Source organism: Nannospalax galili, unplaced genomic scaffold, assembly GCF_000622305.1.
Source record: "Nannospalax galili isolate Female #2095 unplaced genomic scaffold, S.galili_v1.0 scaffold442, whole genome shotgun sequence".
In the NCBI taxonomy this organism is placed as follows: domain Eukaryota; kingdom Metazoa; phylum Chordata; class Mammalia; order Rodentia; family Spalacidae; genus Nannospalax; species Nannospalax galili.
In genome coordinates, this window is record NW_008348806.1 from 1,074,338 (window position 1) to 1,095,212 (window position 20,875).

The 20,875-nt window shown below is 41.6% G+C and overlaps 1 protein-coding gene across 10 annotated transcripts in view; it reads right to left on the reverse strand.

Annotated features, from left to right (window-relative positions):
* Positions 1–20,875, reverse strand: part of Lrrc7 (leucine rich repeat containing 7) — a 432,681-nt gene that overhangs the window by 312,806 nt on the left and 99,000 nt on the right. The gene's annotated exons all lie outside the window — the stretch shown is intronic.

Consider the following 20,875-nt stretch of genomic DNA (forward strand, 5'->3'; position numbering starts at 1 on the left):
GTGCTGGGAATCGAACTTGAGTCCTCTGTAAAAACAGCCAGTGCTCTTAACTGCTGAGCCATCTCTCTGCCCCTCTTGTGCTGTCTTTGATAGGAGGAATTTTGTTTCTAGTGGCTGCGGTCTGGGCCAGGTGTTTCCAGGCCCTTGGATTCTTCACAGAACTGAAGCAAAGGCACACACAGATCTGTAAAAGTAGCAAGCTGATTGTACTCAAAACCAAGTGGTAGAATAGATCAGATACACCATCAAGAGCGACAGCAGGCCCAGGAATGAAAGCACTCAGGGCCCCAAGTTACTTAGAGGGACCCTTTCTTATAAGGAGGAGTTTCGTGATTAGGGGGACTCTTTCTTATGAGGAGGAGTTTCGTGATTAGCGGACTGTTTTGGTGCTTCTCTATTTTGATTGGAAGCCTTGGATTATGTAAGCCTTTACTCACTTTGCACGTCTCTTCCCACAATGCATCTGATATATGCCCACTTATGCACAGGCATAAGATGGTAAATAGAGGGTTCTCCTTCAAATTTCACTTAGAGGACACAGTTTGCCTTATTGGACATGTACTCAAATCCATTTCCAACTGGATCAGGACCCTCTCATAGCACACACAACTGAAGTGCAATTGAAGAGAATCTAAGTCTGGTGGGTGCTGCGTGCATGTAGCTCAGTGCAGGAGGGTTGCAGGACGCTAACAGGCTGCTAGCATCTCAGGCCACCATGTGAGTTATTAGAAGAGGGGTGTGTACATGTTGAAACCACGTGGAGTCCCAGGTTGCTAACTGTCCAGTTCTTGCCTGTCTCACTTTTATAGTAGTTGCAATTATCTTTCAGTGCCAGCTTGCTCAGAAATTGTCCTATTTTCCTTTTTAAAATTTCAAAATATTTTATTTATCCTTATTTTTTATGTATGACTCTTTTGCCTGCTTGTATGTAAATGCACAGTGTGCCCAACAGAAGCCAGAAGAGGGCATCAGATCCCCTGCAAGTGGAATTAAGGATGGGCATTAGCCACCATGCAGGTACTGAGAGTTGAACCTGGGTCCTCTGGAAGAGCAGTAAGTGCTCTGAGCTGCTGAGCCATCTCTCCAGCCCCACCATGGTATTCCCTTTAGTGTTTCAGAGCACATTTCTCCCTTGTTACACGTGTGATTTCCACACAAGTGTGGGTCAGTGTCTAGATATTCTATGTCTGCCCCCCAGTCTGTTTGTCTATGCCTCTCCATTTCTAGCTGGGTCCCAGAACCCTCTGGGGTGATTTGTGCCTGCACTACAGAAGAATGGGAAGGGAGCACAAGGGGATGCTGGAGGAGAGGTGGACTAGCCAGGTTCTGACGGGCAGGTAACTTCCTGAATAAAGGCAGGACAATGAGGCAGGCTGGGGCAGGCTCTCAGCAGGGCAGACTCTAGGCCTTTCCTTATACAAGGCAAGCAAGAAAACAGTCTGTGTTCTAAATGGCAAGGAAAAGGTGGGAAGGTTCGTCCAGGATGTGAAAGGCTGAAGGAGTCTGGGATTCATCCTGAAGGAAGTATGTGGATGGTCAGTTTTGGTAACTTACCTTACAGATACCATCTCCAGAGAAAGGTCTATGAGCGTCACATGTCACTTCTAAAAATGCACATGTGGTCTCCTGCTCCTAAGTTTTCAGTGGTTCTCTGCTCTTTAGGAAAAAGTGCAGATTCTTCCTTGTGGTTTTCATACCCTTCATCTGCACATCCTCATCCAGCCAGTTCCCATCGCCTCCCCTCTTCGTACCTCTGTCTCCACCATCCTGCATGTCCACTCTGCCTACCACCTCAAGTCCAGGTCGCCAGCTGATGCTGTTTCCTCTCCTGCCCTGCCCACATCCTGCCTACCCCTAACCCACCCTCAAACCTTCTCATCAGTTTACATGCTTTGCCTGCAGCCTTTTGTGAGTCTTTACTGCCCATGTTGAGGCATGAGTGATGACATTCATGTGTGTGAGGGCTTCACGGAAGGCTTCTCTCCTTCCTAGCTTTGACAGTGTGCCATGCAAGGCCTGCTGTGTCTCACCTTCTTGGTGAGCAGCTGCTCCTTCATGGGGAGTAACATGACATTGGGTGCCTCTTACATGTGGCCAACTCAATATGTGTGGCTGTTTTAGTAATGCCCTTTCTGTTGCTGTGATAGACACCATGACCAAAAGCAACTGGGGGAGGAGAAGGCTTATTTTGGCTTCAGTCCCTCACGGAGGAAACCAAAGGCAGGTATTCAAGGCAGGAGCCTGAGCCTCTGAGGGACTCTCAAATGTCCCTCTAAAGTTCACAAACCAATCCTCCACCATCTGCATTTCACTTACATTCTTATCTTCCAGAGCCTACAACAGCTCATTAAGATCTGGACACTCATGGCTTTTCCAGTCTGAAGTCCCAAACTCTTCCACAGACCTCTCCAAAACAACACAGGTCCATCATAGCGAGATCCCACTGTCTGGTACCAATTTCTGTATCCATTATTTTTTTGTTGCTGTGATGAAAACACCATGACCAAAATCAACTTGGGGAGAAAAGGGTTTAGCCCAGCTTACACCATAGTCCTTCATCACAGAAAGCCAAGGAACTCAAGGCATGAGCCTAGAGACAGAAACTGCAACAGAGATCACAGAAGAAAGCAATGCACTAGCTTGATCTCCTTGCCTGGCTCAGCTATCTTTCTTACATAGCTCAGACCCACCTGCTCAGAGATGGTATAGTCCACAGGGGGCTGGGCCCTCCTATATCAGTTAGCGATCAAGTAAATGCCCTGGAGACACACCCACAGGCCAGTCTGATGGAGGAAATTCCTCAACTGAGGTTCCTCTTCTTAGGTCTAGTTTTTATCAGGTTAACAAAAAATAGCCAGTACACCAGTAACAGATCAGTGCTCTGGACAGATGACAGTGACATCCAAGAAGAGTCAGGAGGGAGGGTAAATGGGATGGGGCACCAGCGAGCCTTCACAACCATCTCAGGATGATCTGTAGGAAGACTTAACAATGACTATATAAGCAGCAAAGATGTGAACAGAGAGCCAGCAGGAGTCTGTGCTGAGCCTGGAGTACTGGCCGGAAGTGATCATCATTTGTATTAGAATTTATTATACTCTGCCTTAGAAAATCAGGGACGCTATAAAAACGGTATGCATGTGGATGGCTATATGTCAAAGCATCATTCCTGAGGGAAGTAAAATAATAAACAACTTTCCACCACGAGTAAGAAAGGATTAGTTGTTTGGGAGTTGTTTTTGAAAAGTATCATGTAAAATTATAAGTATTTACTAAGAGGGCTTTGCTGGATCGTTTTAGTTGTCAACTTGATACACCTGGATAGAAGGATCCCCAGCTGGGGAACTGCCTCCATTGGACTGGCCTGTGGCCATGTCTGTGGGGCATTTTCTTAATTACTGAGTGATGTGGGAGGACCCAGCCCACTGTGGGTGGTGCCGCCCCTGGGCGGGTGGGCCTGGTTTGTATAAGAAAGTAGGCGGAACTCAGGGTAAGAAGCAAGCAGTAGGCAGCATTTCTCCATGGTCTCTGTTTCAGCTCCTTGCCTCCAGGTTTCAGCCTTGAGTTCCTGCCCTGACTGACTTCCCTCAGTGAAGGATTCTACACCTGGGAATTGTAAGATGAAATAAACTCTTTTCTCCCCAAATTGCTTTTAGTCAAAAAAAATTTTTTTTAAATCAACTGTGACTTGGGAGATGTAAGATAAAATAAACCTTTTCTTCCCCAAGTTGGTATTGGTCAGAGTATTTTGTCACAGCACTTGAAAGCAGACTAGAACAAGGGCTTGAGTGCACTGTCTTCACATGGGAGGCTTCATTCTAAAGCAGCACTTAATGTCCAGTGAGCTGACATTTCTGAATCCCTGATTTTTTAATCATTTGAACCCTGTTTTCAAATGTTCAAGTGGTAACACCACTTGCTTTGAAAGCTCTTTCAAAAAAATAGTTATTTTGAGCACATTACAAGAAAATGTTTTAAAATTCTTTAGTTTAATGCAAATGTGAATAATCTTTATTTAGGAACGAGCCAACTCAGAAGTAATAGTGAAAATAGTTTTCTACATGTATGCGGTGAAACTGCAAGCTTCTAGGAACCCCTCCGTCCGTCCGTCCGTCTCTCCTGCCCTCCTCCTCCTCTTCCCTTTATCCCCCCTCTCTTTCCCATCCCTTCCTCCCAGACTGCTGTGTGCAGCGAGTGCCTCTTGAACATCTGTGCAGTGACAGGACTCATTCTGCGATGGATAACAAGGAATCCCCTTCCTCAACTATACAGTCCACTCTAAAGAGAAACGTCATATACTGTAAATGGCTAGGGTGCCAGGGAGAAGAATTCAGAGTTTTATATCGTATGGAACACCTTTGGGCCCTGTACTTAATTCAGAGAACTAGAATGTATGAACTCGCACACCTTGCAAATGTTTCCACATGAATTTCCAACATCTGCACCCATCCCTAAATACTCATAGGTAGGGGAGTAACTTATTCAAATGTTGTTGAGAAGCAGTGACTCCTGGAAGCAGGCTGCTGAGAGATAGAAACATGCAGATGGAAACAAGTGTGGGAGGCCAGGCGTGTCCAAGAGAGAAATCACTGCCCACGAGTCACAGGGTTTTACAACCCAGTGGTACCTGAAGGTCTCTTGCAGGGAGGGGGGAATAGGGTTGTTGTGGTAAGCGCTGGGCTGGGAGAGGGCTGACAGGATCAACTAAGATTCCAGCTACAGAAAAAGTAGGCAGTTTGGTTCTTCCTAGTGCATTTGGCAATACTGAATGTACCACACAGAAGTGAGGGAACTCTGCATTTCCTGCAGAGAAATTCCAACAAGAAGTGCCCAGTCATTCATCCTAGAAAACAGGAAATGCCATGGCTGCTGTTTTTAAAATACAGATTTTCAGCGACAATTTGTACAAAGATGCTGGATCATTTTTCCTTTTGGAACAGCAGGGTAATTTTAGCATTTGTTGATGTCTTCGAAGGAAGGGAATATTTCTGATTACTGGAATAACAGCTGTCGGTTTGAATATAGAAAACAGAACACATTTCCATACTTATCCTATTCAATAATAATATGCATTTAAGATGTAAAGTGAAAGCCTTCTTTAACTTCCATTTCCATGTCTACTTGGCAGTAGCAAGCTAGTAACACCCAGAAAGAAAGAACCCGAAACAAATGCTGAGAGGAAAAGCACAACTTTCTTTGTCTTGATTTTCCCAGTTTTGTTGTTTCAAGGCCTTTTGGGCAGACTGTCAGCTCTGGATTTGAACCTAAGGCCTTGCCTTGCAAGGCAGGCACTCTACCCCTGAGCCAAACACAAGCCTAGGGCACATTCTGAAATTATGTTAATGGGAGAGGATGTGTGTACCCACGTGCATGTGTTTTGGGAGTCCTCCTTTGTTACATATTTGGTAACCAAAAGCTTGTATGATTTCTGATTATTTGGAATTTAAGGAAACACTGGCCTTCTCTATGGGGGAATAGACAACATGGGTATGAACAGCTGGGTTCAAGGGCATGAAACAGGGCACATTCTGAAATTATGTTAATGGGAGAGGATGTGTGTACCTATGTGCACGTGTTTTGGGAGTCCTCCTTTGTTACATATTTGGTAACCAAAAGCTTGTATGATTTCTGATTATTTGGAATTTAAGGAAACACTGGCCTTCTCTATGGGGGAATAGACAACATGGGTATGAACAGCTGGGTTCAAGGGCATGAAATGGGAACTTTCACACCAGCATAAGCAGAGATTTTTTTTCTTCTTTCTGTGCCCTGGTCAACTGTGGGTAACTGAAGGCCCTGCCTAGTCCAGTGGCACAGGGCTTGGGGACATCTGGCTCATGTCATCTCAAGGGATCCGCCGCTGCTGCTTAGGAACTCCGGAGTCAGGCAGATCTGGATTTCAACCTTGAGTCCACCTTTAACTAGCAATGCTTCTGAGCAAATTTTATTTTCTCTCAGGCTCAGTTTCTCATTTAAAAACTCATTCATTTGAGTTCTTGCCTCATGGTCAGCCATGTATTCTGTCTAGCAGACAAGCAGGATCAGCTGAGTGTCCACTGTTATTTCATCTAATCTTGTGTGCATATTTCCACTATCCACTTTTACAAAATGACATTGTGTTACTAGTGCAGGGAATATACAGTTAGAACAGGGCATTGAACCAAATACTGTGCTCATTCCTTCTGAATCAAAGGTGGAATAGACTCGGTCCCATCGTCTTCAGGAGAGGACACAGCAGTACTCTGTGCTTTATCCTGTGTCACTGCAAGAGAACACCCACCCAAACCACATGCAGTGTGAGCAGTTGTCACAGAGAACTGTGCTCATGATTACAGGAGGAGCAAAGGAGCAGGAGGCAACTGGGCCAGACAGGGATGTGTGAAGGCCGGAGGTGGACGCCAGGCAGAGGAAATGCACAAACCCACAGGTGGGAAAGTGTTTCCTGTTTCAAGTTCAACCTGGTGAAGCCAGAGACTACAAGGCTCATTCTACAGAAAATGGAGGCCTTGTCTTAGCATACCAGGCCCAAGCCCAGGCACACTGCTGGGGTACAAAGCTTCTTCCTAAAGGTAGGGAAGAGACGGGGACATACTTTACCTTCAGTTGTGGCCTGGTCATATTTGCACTGGAAATCTATCACTGTACGCTATCTGAAGAATACAATGGGATGAATGGGCTGGTTTAAGAGCCATCAATAATGAGGCTGTTCCAGAGATGACAAGGGCTACAGAAAAGGTTCACGATGGGGAAGTGATGAGAGATTTAACAAACAGATGGCGGATGATGAGACACCACTGCTGGCTTGTTTGGAAGGTGAGCTAGGAGGGGGAATAAAAGAGATAGGCCCCCAACTCAGGAGCAGTTACTGAGATTGGAAGGGAATAGGCATAAATTAGGCTTGCTGAGTATGAGCACTCATATGAACTCAGAAGGTATGGATAGATTTGAAGACTGAATCAGAGCTGGCCTGGTGTGATAGATTTGAGACTTCAGTGCCTGGCTGAGACCATGAGAGCTGACGATGTGTGAACCAGGCCAGAAAGGAAGATCCCCCTACCCTCCCTTCCTGAAGCTAGGACGAGAAAAGTCAAAGGCAAAACTTTACTGTGTAGCTCACGCGAGAGCAAGCCCGTCTTGGTAGGCTCCATTTGACAACGTGGCCACTCCTTCCTTGGAACTCTACATGCTCTTGGTTGCTGTGACTTTGCTCATGTAAGAGTTGGGACTGCTGTGACCTGGGGCCATGCCCAGCCCTGCTATGGACCTTGAGTTAGTTTCTCTGCAGGCTGGTGACATTGGTTTCCTGACGGTGGCAGAAGCCGCTGTAATTAGTGTTAACGAGAGCATTCAGGTGGTGAACGTGTTTTAGAAGCTTCTCTGTAGCCAACTCTTAATTATTTAGAACAAAGAGAAAGAGCCTTTATTCCTATTAAAGACCACTGCTGTAGAAAAGATTCTATTGAGGGCATGGGAGTGAAATTTACAGTTAAACTGAATTGCCATAAAAGGGGAAATAAACCTGAATTCATCCACTTAAAATGTAAAGAAAACAAAATTCCCCAGGTAATAAATCAATCTCCTCTCTCTCAGTCTCCCCCCACCCCGAGTACTAAGGTTACACTGTTACCAAGAGTGTAGGAAGGGGCAGAGGGTTCTAAAGAGAGGCACATGGTGCTTTCTATATCTCTGACCAATTGAGACTTAACTCAGCTTGTTTCAGGTTCATTATGGAGACCTTGAATTGCTTCTTTGCATGGAAAGGCTAACCAGCTCTACAGGTTCATTAAAATTAAATTTCCACATACATTTTGGAAGATTGAGTATCTGTACAACGATTTTCTCTTTCTCCACATCACTGTTAATTTAGAAAAGGTCACTTCTGCGCTCTTTATGATGTGCGAGCTGATGAGAGCACCTGCTGTTGGCTAAGCTGTGCATGTTGCTTCATGCCTGCACTCCACAGACCTGCACTGCTTAATCCATAACAGTGGTTGCCACAGGTCAGCAGATTACAAAATCCAGGCAGCACAATATTCCTGTAAAGCAGAAGTATCTTCTTCTTTCACACAGGGGAGAACCCCCGCAGGCTGTGGTTCAAGTTCAAGGTGGCCTGACTCCAGTCTGTGTTTTCATCGTCCACACCCTTTGCTTCTTTCTCTTCGTACCACAGTCTTTCAGCGCCCACAGAACTGTTCATTCTCTTTGAAGTTTGGTCCAGGTTCCCTTAACCTTTTCTATCTCTGACAACAGTGAACAGGACTTGTGTCTTTACATTCAGGTAAGTGTGGCCTTGGGTCCTAGCTTACTCACATTTCTGCCTTAGAAGTCTCTGTTACTGGTCATTATGGAACGATGCAGCACAGGTAGGCTCCCATGTGTCTGGACTTATAGCTCTACTAAATTTTGGAAGCAAATGGCACATGGTGGTTTTCACATTTGACGAGAGGTCAGCGCTATGGAAGGCCAGACTCAATTGCTCTCAAGTAATTGTATGTTCTTTAAAAGGTCTTGGATGGCCTGACTGCCCAAAGCTCTTTGCTCAGGAATGGGCCAGGTCACCCTTAGCTCTCACGATGTCCCAAGCTCAGGGTACATGCTCTTCCTACCTTTCAATTCACTCTTTATAGTGTCCTCTTAGTACAGCCAGACTATCTTTCTAAAGGGCTTGGTATTGCCCAGCTGTGCTGTTTAAAAAAAACACTCATTTTTATTTATGTGCATATGTGTGCAACTGTATATGAGCATGCCACAGGCATGCAAGTGCCTGCTGAGAACTGAACTCAGGTCCTCTGGTAGGAAAGTAAGTGTTCTACTTACTCAGTCATCTCTCCAGACCCTCAGCTGAACCTTTAAATACAAGTCCACAGATTTCATGACATAATCCAACTTCCCTACTTTAACAAAGAAGGCCTTTGTAATTTCTCCAGCCTCACTTTTTTTTCTCTCTCTTGCTTTATAAAATTAAATAATCTGGAACTTTCATTTTCTTAGAAATGCCACACTCACACACTGGAAATACTGGCCGTTCCTCTCTGGTGAACCCTGCTCATCCCTGACTCCTGTTTGCAGTGACATTCCTTAGGAGGGAAGTTCTGTTGAGTATTTCCACAGTACCACTGCTTGGCCATCTGTCATAGCAAGCACACACCTGACTGGATTACTTGAGCGTCTGCATTTCATGTGAACTAGCATGTAAATCTATTCCATTCCTGTTTCCCTATGACTTGACACACAGCTGGCACTTGGTAGTCTAATGGAACAATTAAAGAATGTCCATGCTGGATTGCAAACTTAGTTTTCTGTAGTATCTAAACAGCAGGTTTAGTGTTGGACCTAGAATGTGTGGGTCTGTGGTGAAGTAGCTTTGCTCATCTTAAGAGCCTCATTGCTTCTTAGCTCCCCTGATATCATCAAGAATGGGAATATGGACCTCATTAGATCACTATTCTTTTTTAAAAAAGGAAGTCACAAATTGGGACTTTCTGTGAAATCTAATGTTCTACAGATTGTCTACTGATTTATTTGTAAAGGTGTCAGTGGGTCAAAAAAGCCCCATTGCTGGTTTGTGAAAGCTGGGTTTGTATTTCTGGCCCTGATGGGGCTGCTCAGACACAGACTCTCTTGGAATAGTCACAGAAATGTTGAGTTGATACTCCCCCCCCATATTTTATATCTTAAATAGTATCCATCAAGTTTCTCTGCTCAATCCATTTCAAAATTTAATAGTATAATTTTTCTCGTTTTCTAGAGTAGAAATCTTATCTTTGATTCTATCATTTAGTTTATCCACAAGTCTAGTGAAATGTTAAATTCTGGAAGGATTTCAGGGACTGGAGATGTGTTTAGTGATAGTGCACTTGCTTAGCAACTACCAAGCCCAGGGTTTGAATGCAAAGTAATATAAACTTAAATTTGTATTTTAAGACTGTGTTGTCTTCTAATTGTATAGCCTTTGGTTATTCTCTAACTGCATTGGGCTTCAGGAGGTTAAATTTAAAATGGCGCTAACAAAATATAATAAAACCAAGCAAGGCTAACAAAAGCACCTGGCAGGGTTGTTCTGATAATGAAGGAGCTCCTGCAGGTCAGATGATCATTTCTCACTCCCCTGCCTGTAGAAAGCGATCATTACAAGGTACAGCCAACACATACAGGTAAGACACCCCATCGCTCCATAAGTCCATGCACTCATCCTCTGCCTGGGGTAAAAATCCCCTTTTCCTACCTTTTCACTTCACTAATTTTAAGAGTTCCTTTCAACATTTTGTGACCTTAATTATTAAAAGAAAATTTCTGTTTGCATCATGCCCCTCAATCATTAACGCCTACACCCACATCTTCTTCTTTCTTTCTCATTACAAGTGGTGATATCGTCTCTCAAAGTCAACCTGTCATGCATTTAGCAAATCCATGTTCTTGAACCATCAGAATGTGGCTCCTTTAACAATAGTAGCAATTTCCTGCACTGTTTCTTCTCCTTCTTCTTATTGGTACATGTATAAAATGGGCTTCAAAGTCACTGATCTTAAGGACATCAGACAGCGTGTCTGTCCTCACACGCTTCTCTCTCTGGCCTCATTCCTCCTCATCCCCTCATAGCAATGCCTACTTAGAGAGATGCCCGTGTTCCTCATCCTTTCAGACGTGTCCACTCGCCTCACCTCACCACCCTTTGGAAGATATGATTACTTCCATCTGCTAACCGCAACGGGCTCCCTGTCCTTGGTTATCTTTGTCTCCCCATCTACACTTCCTCTTTTTTATACACTTTCTATTTCTTCTTGGCTTCCATGACAACACATCTTTCCTCCTACGCCCTCAGTAATCCTTCATGTCCATTTTCCAACTCTATAAATAGCCCTTCTTTCTAAATCTTCTTTCAGCCCCTAATGTAGTCCCCAAGCCCATTCCATTAGCAAAGTTTGTCCCCTTTACCTGTGACGCTGAGGCTGAAACTCTAGCCTTTACCACTAGTGCTGGAGCTGAAGCCACCAGCCCCTCCTCGAATGATCGCACCGGCCTCTAACCTCCTTGCGTTTACTTTCCAATGATTATAATGTATCCCACTACAGCAAAGTGGTATTTTTTTAAATGAGTAATTTCATATCATTGTTTTTCATAAAATCCTTCAGTGTTACTTAGATAAGATCTCAAAGTTAGTAGGATTTACTGTGCTACCTGTTCCCACCAGCTTCTCCCCGCTTGTTCCACCCTCCCTCCCTCCTCACACGCTCACCCTCTTCTAAGTTCTTGGACTACTGGCCTGGCATGTCTATTCCCAGATCTCTCCCGGTGACCCTCTCTGTTACTCAGAACAGAACATATTATGTCACTCTTTATAGGTGCATGTACTGCCCTCTTAACCTGAAGGAACCTTCCAGAAAGTCCCTGTTACTTTCACCAGGACATCTGATGCTACCTAACATCTCCTTTTAGAATTCCTCGCTCACTTTTTTGCAGCAATATACAATTTGTGAGAATGGGGACTTGTTTGTTAGCCCAATGTTGTGTTCCTGGCACCTAGAACAGTGTCTGCAAAGAATCTGTAAAATGAATAAAATGCCAGTTGATATATTTTACCTAAAGGATAGCGGAGTTATATAATTCCCCCCAAACTGGCCGCGAAGATCAGCCAGTAGGTTCTTAAAACATATTTCCATCAGATTTGGTATTAGGCTACAGTTTAGAAATATGTAAAGGCACACATAAGCCTTCACTTACTGCCTGAGGTAAACAGAGGACCCCGTTATCCACTGACATGGTTAAGTGTCACTGAGTGTTAAATTTCCTAAGTGTTTTCAAGCAAACATAGAAATCCATGTAAGGAGAAAAATCTGATATTTTCTACACAGGAGCTGTTTCTGCCCATCTGTCCTTCATCTAAGCCTTCCGCAGGCTTGAAGAATCCCCCAAAGTGCTTCTTTTCTGGAAAAAATAACTTGTCCATTTGAATGGCGAAATAACTGGAATATAAGAACAGACTTGGAGAATGATGCTCAGAGAAGGAGATCCCACAGTCAGTTCTGGTTACTTATATATCTCTTGTGCACACGTATGAGGCAGTTTTATTCTCAATATGGTTTCATACATTCAGAGAAATACTACACTTTTGACCGTGGAAGTCAGAATAATGTGTCCCAGATATCTGTGAGGAAGTAAGAAATTTAAAGATGTGACATTTTCCTTGACTTTATCTCAATGCAGAGGCCTTCCTAGACCTATGTGTCAGAACTTACATAAAATACCAAAGCTACAGAAATTCCGTGTTTATGGGAGACAAACACTTCTGAGAATTAGTCAACGCAAGGCAGTGTTTTTGCTTAAGTAGCAGTTCTATGTTCTGCATTTCAAGTTCAGTCATTTTTAATCTTGAGAAAAACACTTGATATTTTCCAATCATGACAATTGTTTAATCAGTGACCATAGTGATGCGAGTAATTTCTTAATTTCAGATTCTTTTTTAATCATAGGGGAAAAATCTATGATCATTCAAATTTTGGTGTGCTACAATCACATTTATGAATTAGCATCTCAAAATTTGTCACTTAAAATATCCATCTATGATTCTTTTTATTACATTAGACTTCTTGCAATATAAATCAGTGCCTTGGTTTTCAAATAATTATAAGTTTAGCAAGCATGGCTTTAGATAAATAAATTTTAAGTAGAAACTATCAATGAGTGAAAAAAATTAACATGATTGAAGATATGTGATGTGTGGAATATTAGCGGACACATTGTGTGTGTATGTGTGTTTCCATATGTGCATGAGGGTGTATATGTGTGTGTGCTGTACGTATGGTCTGTATGTTCCTATGTGTGTGGCATGTTACATGGGTGTGTATATATGTGTCCATGTGTGCATAAGGGTGTATGAGTGGTACATATATGTGTATGTGTGTGCATGTATGCATGAGGGTATATGTATGGTATATATAAGTGCATGTGTATATGTATGGGTATGTGCCGTATGTGTGGCCTGTATATGTGCATATGTGAACATGTGTGTGCACGTGCGTACATGCATGTGTGTGTGCAGTGCATGCTTCCCTGTATGGAAACCACCTTCCTCACTCCATCAGAACTCTGACCTTTTTTTGAAGACATGCTCCGAGGTATTATTTGGAGATGTAGGAATTTGAATCTTGAACAAATGTCACAGTTACATGGGGTCTTCAGAGGCAGCTGACCCAGATGGTCAGTGGACTGCAAAGTCTGAGTAGCAATATAGAAGCTTCATCCTGTTCTTTTCCACATAAAGTTCTTCAGGCTCCTCTTAATTTTATGAGCCAGCAAATGCTCATTGTACTTAAATTGGCCAGCTGGGTTTTTGTGGCCTACAGCAAACCAAACTGACAGACACAATTGCAAATCCATATTAAATAGTAAATCCATAGCTATTGGTTACCTGATATTTTGTTTATTATAATGTTGTATTTGTCATTATTTTGAAGAAGCAACTAAGCTTCAGTAAGCAAGTCTCCTTGAATGTTAAAATGGCCGCCATATGTGTGTCTGTGTGTATGTACACGTGGGTGCATGTGTATACAAATTGCACATGTGGACAGAGGTCAACTTTGGGTGTCTTTCTCTATTGCTGTCCACCTTTACTTTTGATGTAGGATCTCTCCCTGAACCTGGAGCTCACCTATTCAGCTAGGGTGGCTAGCTAATAAGCTTCTGGATCTGTCTCCACCCCCTAGCTCCACCAGTGCCCCCTAGCCACACCAGTGCCCCCTAGCCCTACTAGTGCTGGGGTTACTGAAACACCACCACCATGCTCAGAGTTTACATGGGTGTTGGAAATCCAAACTCAGGTCCTCCTGTTTATGCAGCAGTTAGTTTACCAAATGAACATCAGCTTCTCAGACCCCAAAGCAAACACTTTTTTTTTCTTTCATGAAGCAAAGTTGGAATGTATTAAGAAACAGCTTTGAAGGCTGGAGAGATGGCCCAGCAGTTAAGAGTCCTGGCTGCTCTTGCAGAGGACCTGGGTTCAGTTTCCAGCACCCACATAGTGACTAACAACTTTCCATGACTCCGGTTCAAGGGGATTTGATGCCCTTTTCTGACTTCTGTGGGCATTGCATGGCATGGGTGCATTTACATACATACAGGCAATATACTCATACACATAAGTAAAATATTTAAAAAGAACATTTATATAAAAAAGAAACAGCTTTGACTTAGACTTAAGCATGGTTATTATGAGAGAATGAAAGAAGGAAAAATGTTTAAGAAACAGTTTCACATACCTGAGGTAAACGTGGGTGTGCGTTTCTCAAGAAAGAGAAGTGGCCAGCCATTTCTCTTAACCCAAGAGTTATAGACTGCTTTGCTTTTTAAAAGTGAGTTAATATACTTTTCATTATACTTCAGCTTCAGGGACATGACTACTGGATGACGTGACTTTGTTGAGCTAGGTGCCTTCTTACCCAAGTCCTTTACACTGTCCCAGAGTTCATGACAATGATCAGTAACTGCAGTTATTATTATGCTGGACAGAGCACTATCTTCTATTAATTTTCATATTTTTGTCTATTGAAAAAAATGGAAATCAGTTTGGAGGTTCCTCAAAAACTTAGAAATAGAACTACCATATGACCCAGGATTTCACTCCTTGACAGATCAAAGGAGAACTCCATGTCCTACCATACAGATACTGTGCATCCATGTTTATTGTTGCTTTATTCACAATAGCAAAGAAATGGAACCAATCTAGATCTCCATCAACAGCTGAATGGATAATGAAAATGTGGTACATATTCTAGTGAACTCAGAAATGTCACAGTTCATTTAAGGGAGCCATTCAAGCACTTGCACAATCCCAAACTCTATACATGTCAGTGGATTTCTGTAGTTCGAGTGGTCATTCTGAATCAAAGGAACTGTACTGTAGGGCTGTCCACTCTACTGTCATTACATTTATATTAAAAATGTGGTACAAGATGAGACATTACTCAGTTGAAAAATGAAATTGTAAAATCTGCAGGAAAGTAGGTGAATTTGGAAATTAAAACAAGTGAAGAAACTTCCCTGGTGAGAGCTGAGAGGTGCATTCATCCTATGTGTAAAGCTCGCATTGAAGATGTGTCACAGGGTTAAGAGTCTCACAGACACTTATTTCTGTGTTTGATCAGTTCTGGAACTCTAATAGTCTCCATCTGGTGCGAAAAGAAGCTTCTTTGATGAGGGATAAATGGTACCCTTGTCTCTAAATATAAGCATGCATATTTAGAATAAAATAAATTAAATTGGTCTAGGCATGTGGAAAAAGTAGGTCTTTCTCTAGGATCTATGACCTCTCCAGTCATGTGTATTTGGCTATGTTTCCTTATGTAGAAGATAGTGATTAACACAACTGGCCGATGTGCAGAGAACAAGAGGCTGCACAGTGCTCATCCCTGAATAGGATCTCTGTACCAAACCTCTGCCTCCCAAGGCTCAGGGGTCATTGCAGAAGAGGAGGCAGAAAGATGGTAAGAGCCAGAGGTGGTGGATGACCACAAGGAAACACAGTCTTCCAGACAACTGATCATGTACTCATATATGTGTGTGTGTGTGTGTGTGCGTGTGTGTGTACATTAAATTGGGTGATGGGGGGAGGTGTGGATGGGGAGGGGATCTAAATACCATTAACTATATTGTATGAAAATGGCAACAATTCAATAAAAAATGAAGAAGTAAGCGAGGTGACCCAAACTCAGAAAATAAAAACACATGTTCTCCCTCATGTGCAGCTCCTAGCGTATCAGGTATATATCTAAACAGGTGTAAGTGTGGGTATATTTTAACATCAGGAAAGGAGACCAAGAGAATGCAGCATTATAAGATGAGGAAGTGTGGCTTACAGGTGAAAGGATGCACAAGTCACGAGAAGGGGTATGAAGCTAAATGTTTGTCCAGCTTCAGCTGTGCCCATGCAGCATTATAAGACGAGGAAGTGTGGCTTACAGGTGAAAGGATGCACGAGTCACGAGAAGGGGTATGAAGCTAAATGTTTGTCCAGCTTCAGCTGTGCCACACACTTTTCTTGGGGTAGTTAAGTGAACACAAATGTAACTGAAACTAAAGTGTATAACCCTATGCACAGCTCCTTTGATTCAGAAAGGCCACTCTAACCACAGAAGTCCACGGACATGTATACAGTTTGGAATTGTGCAAGTGTTCGAATGGATCCCTTAATGTAACTATGTGACATTTTTTGAGCCTGAATAAATTGATTTTATTTAAAAAAGAAAATGAGAAAGAAGCTCAAGGTGTGGGGGACAGAGCTCAGCAAAGGAGCATCTGCCTGGCTGGCACACACAAGGCCTGGGTTTTGGAGGAGGGTGGGCTCTGACCCTTCAGGTAGAATCACAGAACAACGGACTTAAGAACTTATCCTCTCCCCACATACCTCTGCACATATAAAGCATAAGTCCAGGCACTCCTCCTGGAGTCAGAGGTATTTTATCCAATAAAATATTATATGTCAGATACAGCTTATAAGAATAAAGTACTGGTGTTTGAGAGGAAGAAAAGCGGAAAAAATGGGTTCTAATATTTAGTGGATTATGAAGAACTCAAAATTAGAACATCCCACCCCAATCCTCATCATCAAACAGAAATACAGAATTAGTAAAGGATATATATATATATAGTAAAGGTGTGTGTGTGTATGTGTGTGCGCAGAAGTTATCCAGCTCCTCCACCCCACCCCCAGCTTCCTCATCTCTGGTTGCTGTCAAAGTCTTACATTTTGTAAAAGAATAGACAGAGCATCAGAAGGCTCTTTATCCTGATGTTTTAGAGCACGATAAGCATTCAGTATCTTAATATAAGTAAAATACACTGTATCTTACATCTCCTATTGCTATAACTGACCCTAAGGCTTTGCTGGGAGTGTATAAGTGCAGATGGGGGTATTATTCTATATGAAAAATTAGAAAAGTCTCTCAGGTGATGCCTGAACAAGACCTGAGAGAAATGGAGGAAGAAACCATGGGGAAGAGGGAGCATGGCTGAGTAATGCCCTCAAGCAACATTTCTGCAGGGCACATACGCCTGCAAGGCTCCAAGAGGCTGTCGCAACCTTTGTTGGTCACTGGTGCAGAGCTCTGCCTGACTATTAACTATGGTTTCTGAAAATCCATTGTCCCTGGCATCCTTATTCAGGCGTCCACAAAAATTTTGGTTTGTTGTTATTATAGCACAGCCTCTAATCTCCTGAGAAGTGCATGGATTTTGGTGATGATTTTGAATAGAATCTTAACATGCCAAGGAAGGTCAATTAACTTTTCTAGTTTTAATTTACTAATTAGTAATAATTGAGAGCTAAATTAATAACCTGTGAGCATGTGTCTACTAAAAATGATAGAATATTGGGAATCTGTGAGTCAAAGAAATGTTCTGAGAAAAATGTAGTGTGACAGCAGATGTGCTGGGGGCTGTTTAGGGTAGAAACCTGCCACCTGTCACCAGCAAGGAACTGCTTTCCTAAAATTTGAGTTTGGAAATGTCGGAAAGATATGAAGTCATGCTACTTTTTTTGGGGGGGGTGCTGGATAGTTATTACTCAGAATTATCCTGACATGTTACTAAATCTAACTAGTTTGACAGTATAATTTTAAAAAATATTTTATTTATTTATTTTACATGTATGAGTGTATCACCTGCATGTATGTAAGTGTACCCATGTCATGCAATGCCAGGGGAAGTCAGAAGAGGGCATTAGATGCTCTGGAAATGGAGTTACAGATGGTTGTTAGCTGCCAGGTGGGTGCTCGGAAACCAAGCCTGGGCCCTCTGCAAAAGCATCCAGTGCTCTTGACTGCTGAGCCATCTCTCCAGTCCCTTGACTTAGCATAATTTTTATGAACGTCTTACTGTAGTGCTGATAGAAGAATAGCAAATAACAGATATGATCTTTTTTTTTTTTTAGAAGTAGTTCGAGGCATTCCTACACATGCACACACGCATGCATTCACACACACCGTTGTCTGTGCAGACACAGTCAATCCATTTCTCTTCCCTTTTTTGACCCTCCCTCCCTCCCTTCTTTCTCCACAGGAGATGGTGCAATTTTTCCAACTTTACTAATGAAGAAACAGAAGCTTCTGAGAAATAAAATACCTTTTCACCAAATGGCAGTGTTTGGATCAAATTCCAGTTTTTCCAGGGTCAAAAATACAAGTTCTTAATCTCTAAACTATATTTGGTCTCAGATTGCAAACTTTTAAATGGAGGAAAACTGTGCATCGAAGTTTCGATCTGTTCTCTTTCAGGTGTGATGTACTTGATTTAATTCACCAAATTCCTCCTTAATTATAATTTTTGTCACATATTGGTTTCTACAAAATTACTTATATTCTCTGTTTCAGAGTTATACAATGTCAAGTATTTTTTTTTACTTTACTATTTTATCCATGTATATCTTTTTTCCAAAATATTTCATTTATTATTTTTATTTTATGTGTATGAGTGTATTGCCTGCATGTATGTGAGTGCATCCGTGTTATGCAATGCCGCAGAGGCAAGAAGAGGGCTTCGGATTCCCCTGGAACTGGAGTTAAGGACAGTTCATAGCCACCATGTGGGTGCTGGGAATCAAACCCGGGTCCTCTGTAAGAGCAGTCAGTGCTCTTAACTGCTGAGCCATCTCTCTAGCCCCCATCCATGTATATCTTTAAGCATTAATTTATATGTAAAATATGTACCTATTACCATTTGTTATTCTGCCAATATTTTAAGTTCTTAACTAAAATAAAAAATCAAACCAGTGTTAAACTATAAACAGCACAGATTTCTGTCCTCCTGGGAAAGGCATGCCATTTCACAGTTTTACCTTTTACTATAGAAAATTAGGCAACACAGAAAGAACTATTCCTAATAATACTTCCTGTTCTTTCAAATCTATTTCTGTTTCTTTTCTTATAACTCGATGTATCTTTGCTAATTTTATTCACCTTGTCTTCTTTTCCTACCTGTCGTATAACATCTTTCTTTAAAAAGTCAGTTCTGATGAGGCTTTCTGCTTCCTTGGGATAGATGGGGAAGTCTAGCCTAAATGTCATTCCTTTTCTTTTGTTTCTTACTTTACTACTTTTGATAATCTACCAATATGTTCATGTACTGTTATGATCATATCTCAGATATCACACTTTACACATCATTAGATACCAGATGAAACTAACAAGGCTGTTTTAGGAAAGTAATGCGTTTTAGCCTTCGGTGTGCTTATATCACTTTCATTTATTGCTAATTGATCATTAACAAAAGAGACAAGGTATCCTAAAATTTCTCTTCCAAGCCTACCTAGGATCCTAGTGAGTTACATGATGCATGGTTCTGTAGTAGCAAGAATGCATTCAATTAAACACTGCCATGTTGTAACTTGTAACCCCGGTCACTGTCTGGATCCTCTCTGCCTCTCTTCCTATGGCCCTGAGTTACCCAACACGCCCACAGCTCCAGACTCGACACTTCTGTTGTCCCCTTCCTATGATATACTGTCTTGATTGCTGCATCTGTGTTGCTTGGACAAGTCCTTCCCCCATTTCCCAAGGATGGAACTCTTCACGGTACACAAGCCCCACAACAGTATTTGGCTCTGGTGATACATGACTGAACACTTGTAATGTTTCAGTTTATTCTGTTTTTAGGTTGTTAGATCTTGAAGAGAAGACTGACTCCTTCCTAAAGTCTCAAGTGCTCTAGAGCAGAGAACATACTAAACAGTTACTTCATTTACTCACCATGTTCAATGTTTTTATTAGTTTTCCTCAATTTTTTTCATAGATCTGGAGATACATTTAAATATGAGACTGTCCTAAAGTTGCTAGCTTTAGAAAATATAGAGGATTCCAGGTCAAGTAGAAATTTAACATTAGCTTTTAGCATGAATGTATCCAATGTAATAATTGAGATATAATTATTAAATTATTATCTATTTCAAAAATGTATAATTCAAATTCAACTCAGTTCTAGATTGCTCGGACCTACGCCCACAACAGTAGCCAAAACCTTGTACTTATTTTTCTAAATAACAAAATACGTTTATATTTTGCTTAAGCTTTCATAATTTCACCAATCAAGCCTTGAATTGCCTGAAGTTCTCGGCACTGTTCAGCACTCAGTGACAACAAGCAGACGGTGTCCACTGTGAACGTTTTTGAAGTACACATGAACATTTCCTAAATTTGAAAGATTTTAGAAGCACCACAATTCATTCTAAGTAAAAGCACTGTTCAGAAATCATTTTGATCAGCACATTGAAATGTTTAATGAACTCTTTTGTTTGAGGAATGACCTCCTAAATGTGTGAGACCCTCACAAGTAAATGACACACACTCACTGCTCAAAGTAGTGATATACATATATATATATACATACATATACATGGTATATATGATATATATGATATATAGGACCCTCTGACCTTGAATTGAACTTCTTTGCTGTGTGACTTTGGTTTACTTTCATTGTTCCTTTTCATTTAGTAGAAAATAAAGTCACAGGAGACCTGGTATTCCTTATAATGGCAGTGCATGTATGTAAAGTTCACTACTTAAAATTTTTAGTAAACTATTTTTACATGCCACAAAGTCAGTATTTTCTGTTTTTGCCCATGTTACATAAGCACTCTACTATTAGTCTAATCCATACCCACAGCCCCTCATTACATTTTCATTATATTAACTGTGTATAAAATATATCTTAAAATGGAGAGTTTAACATTTTAAAACATCACTTTAACATATAACAATATAACATGTTTAGTTTTTAAATAGTGTCATAGTCATTTCATAGTTTCCTCTCTTCCAAATATAAAACTCTATTTCCTTCCTATCTATCTATCTATCTATCTATCTATCTATCTATCTATCTCTCTCTC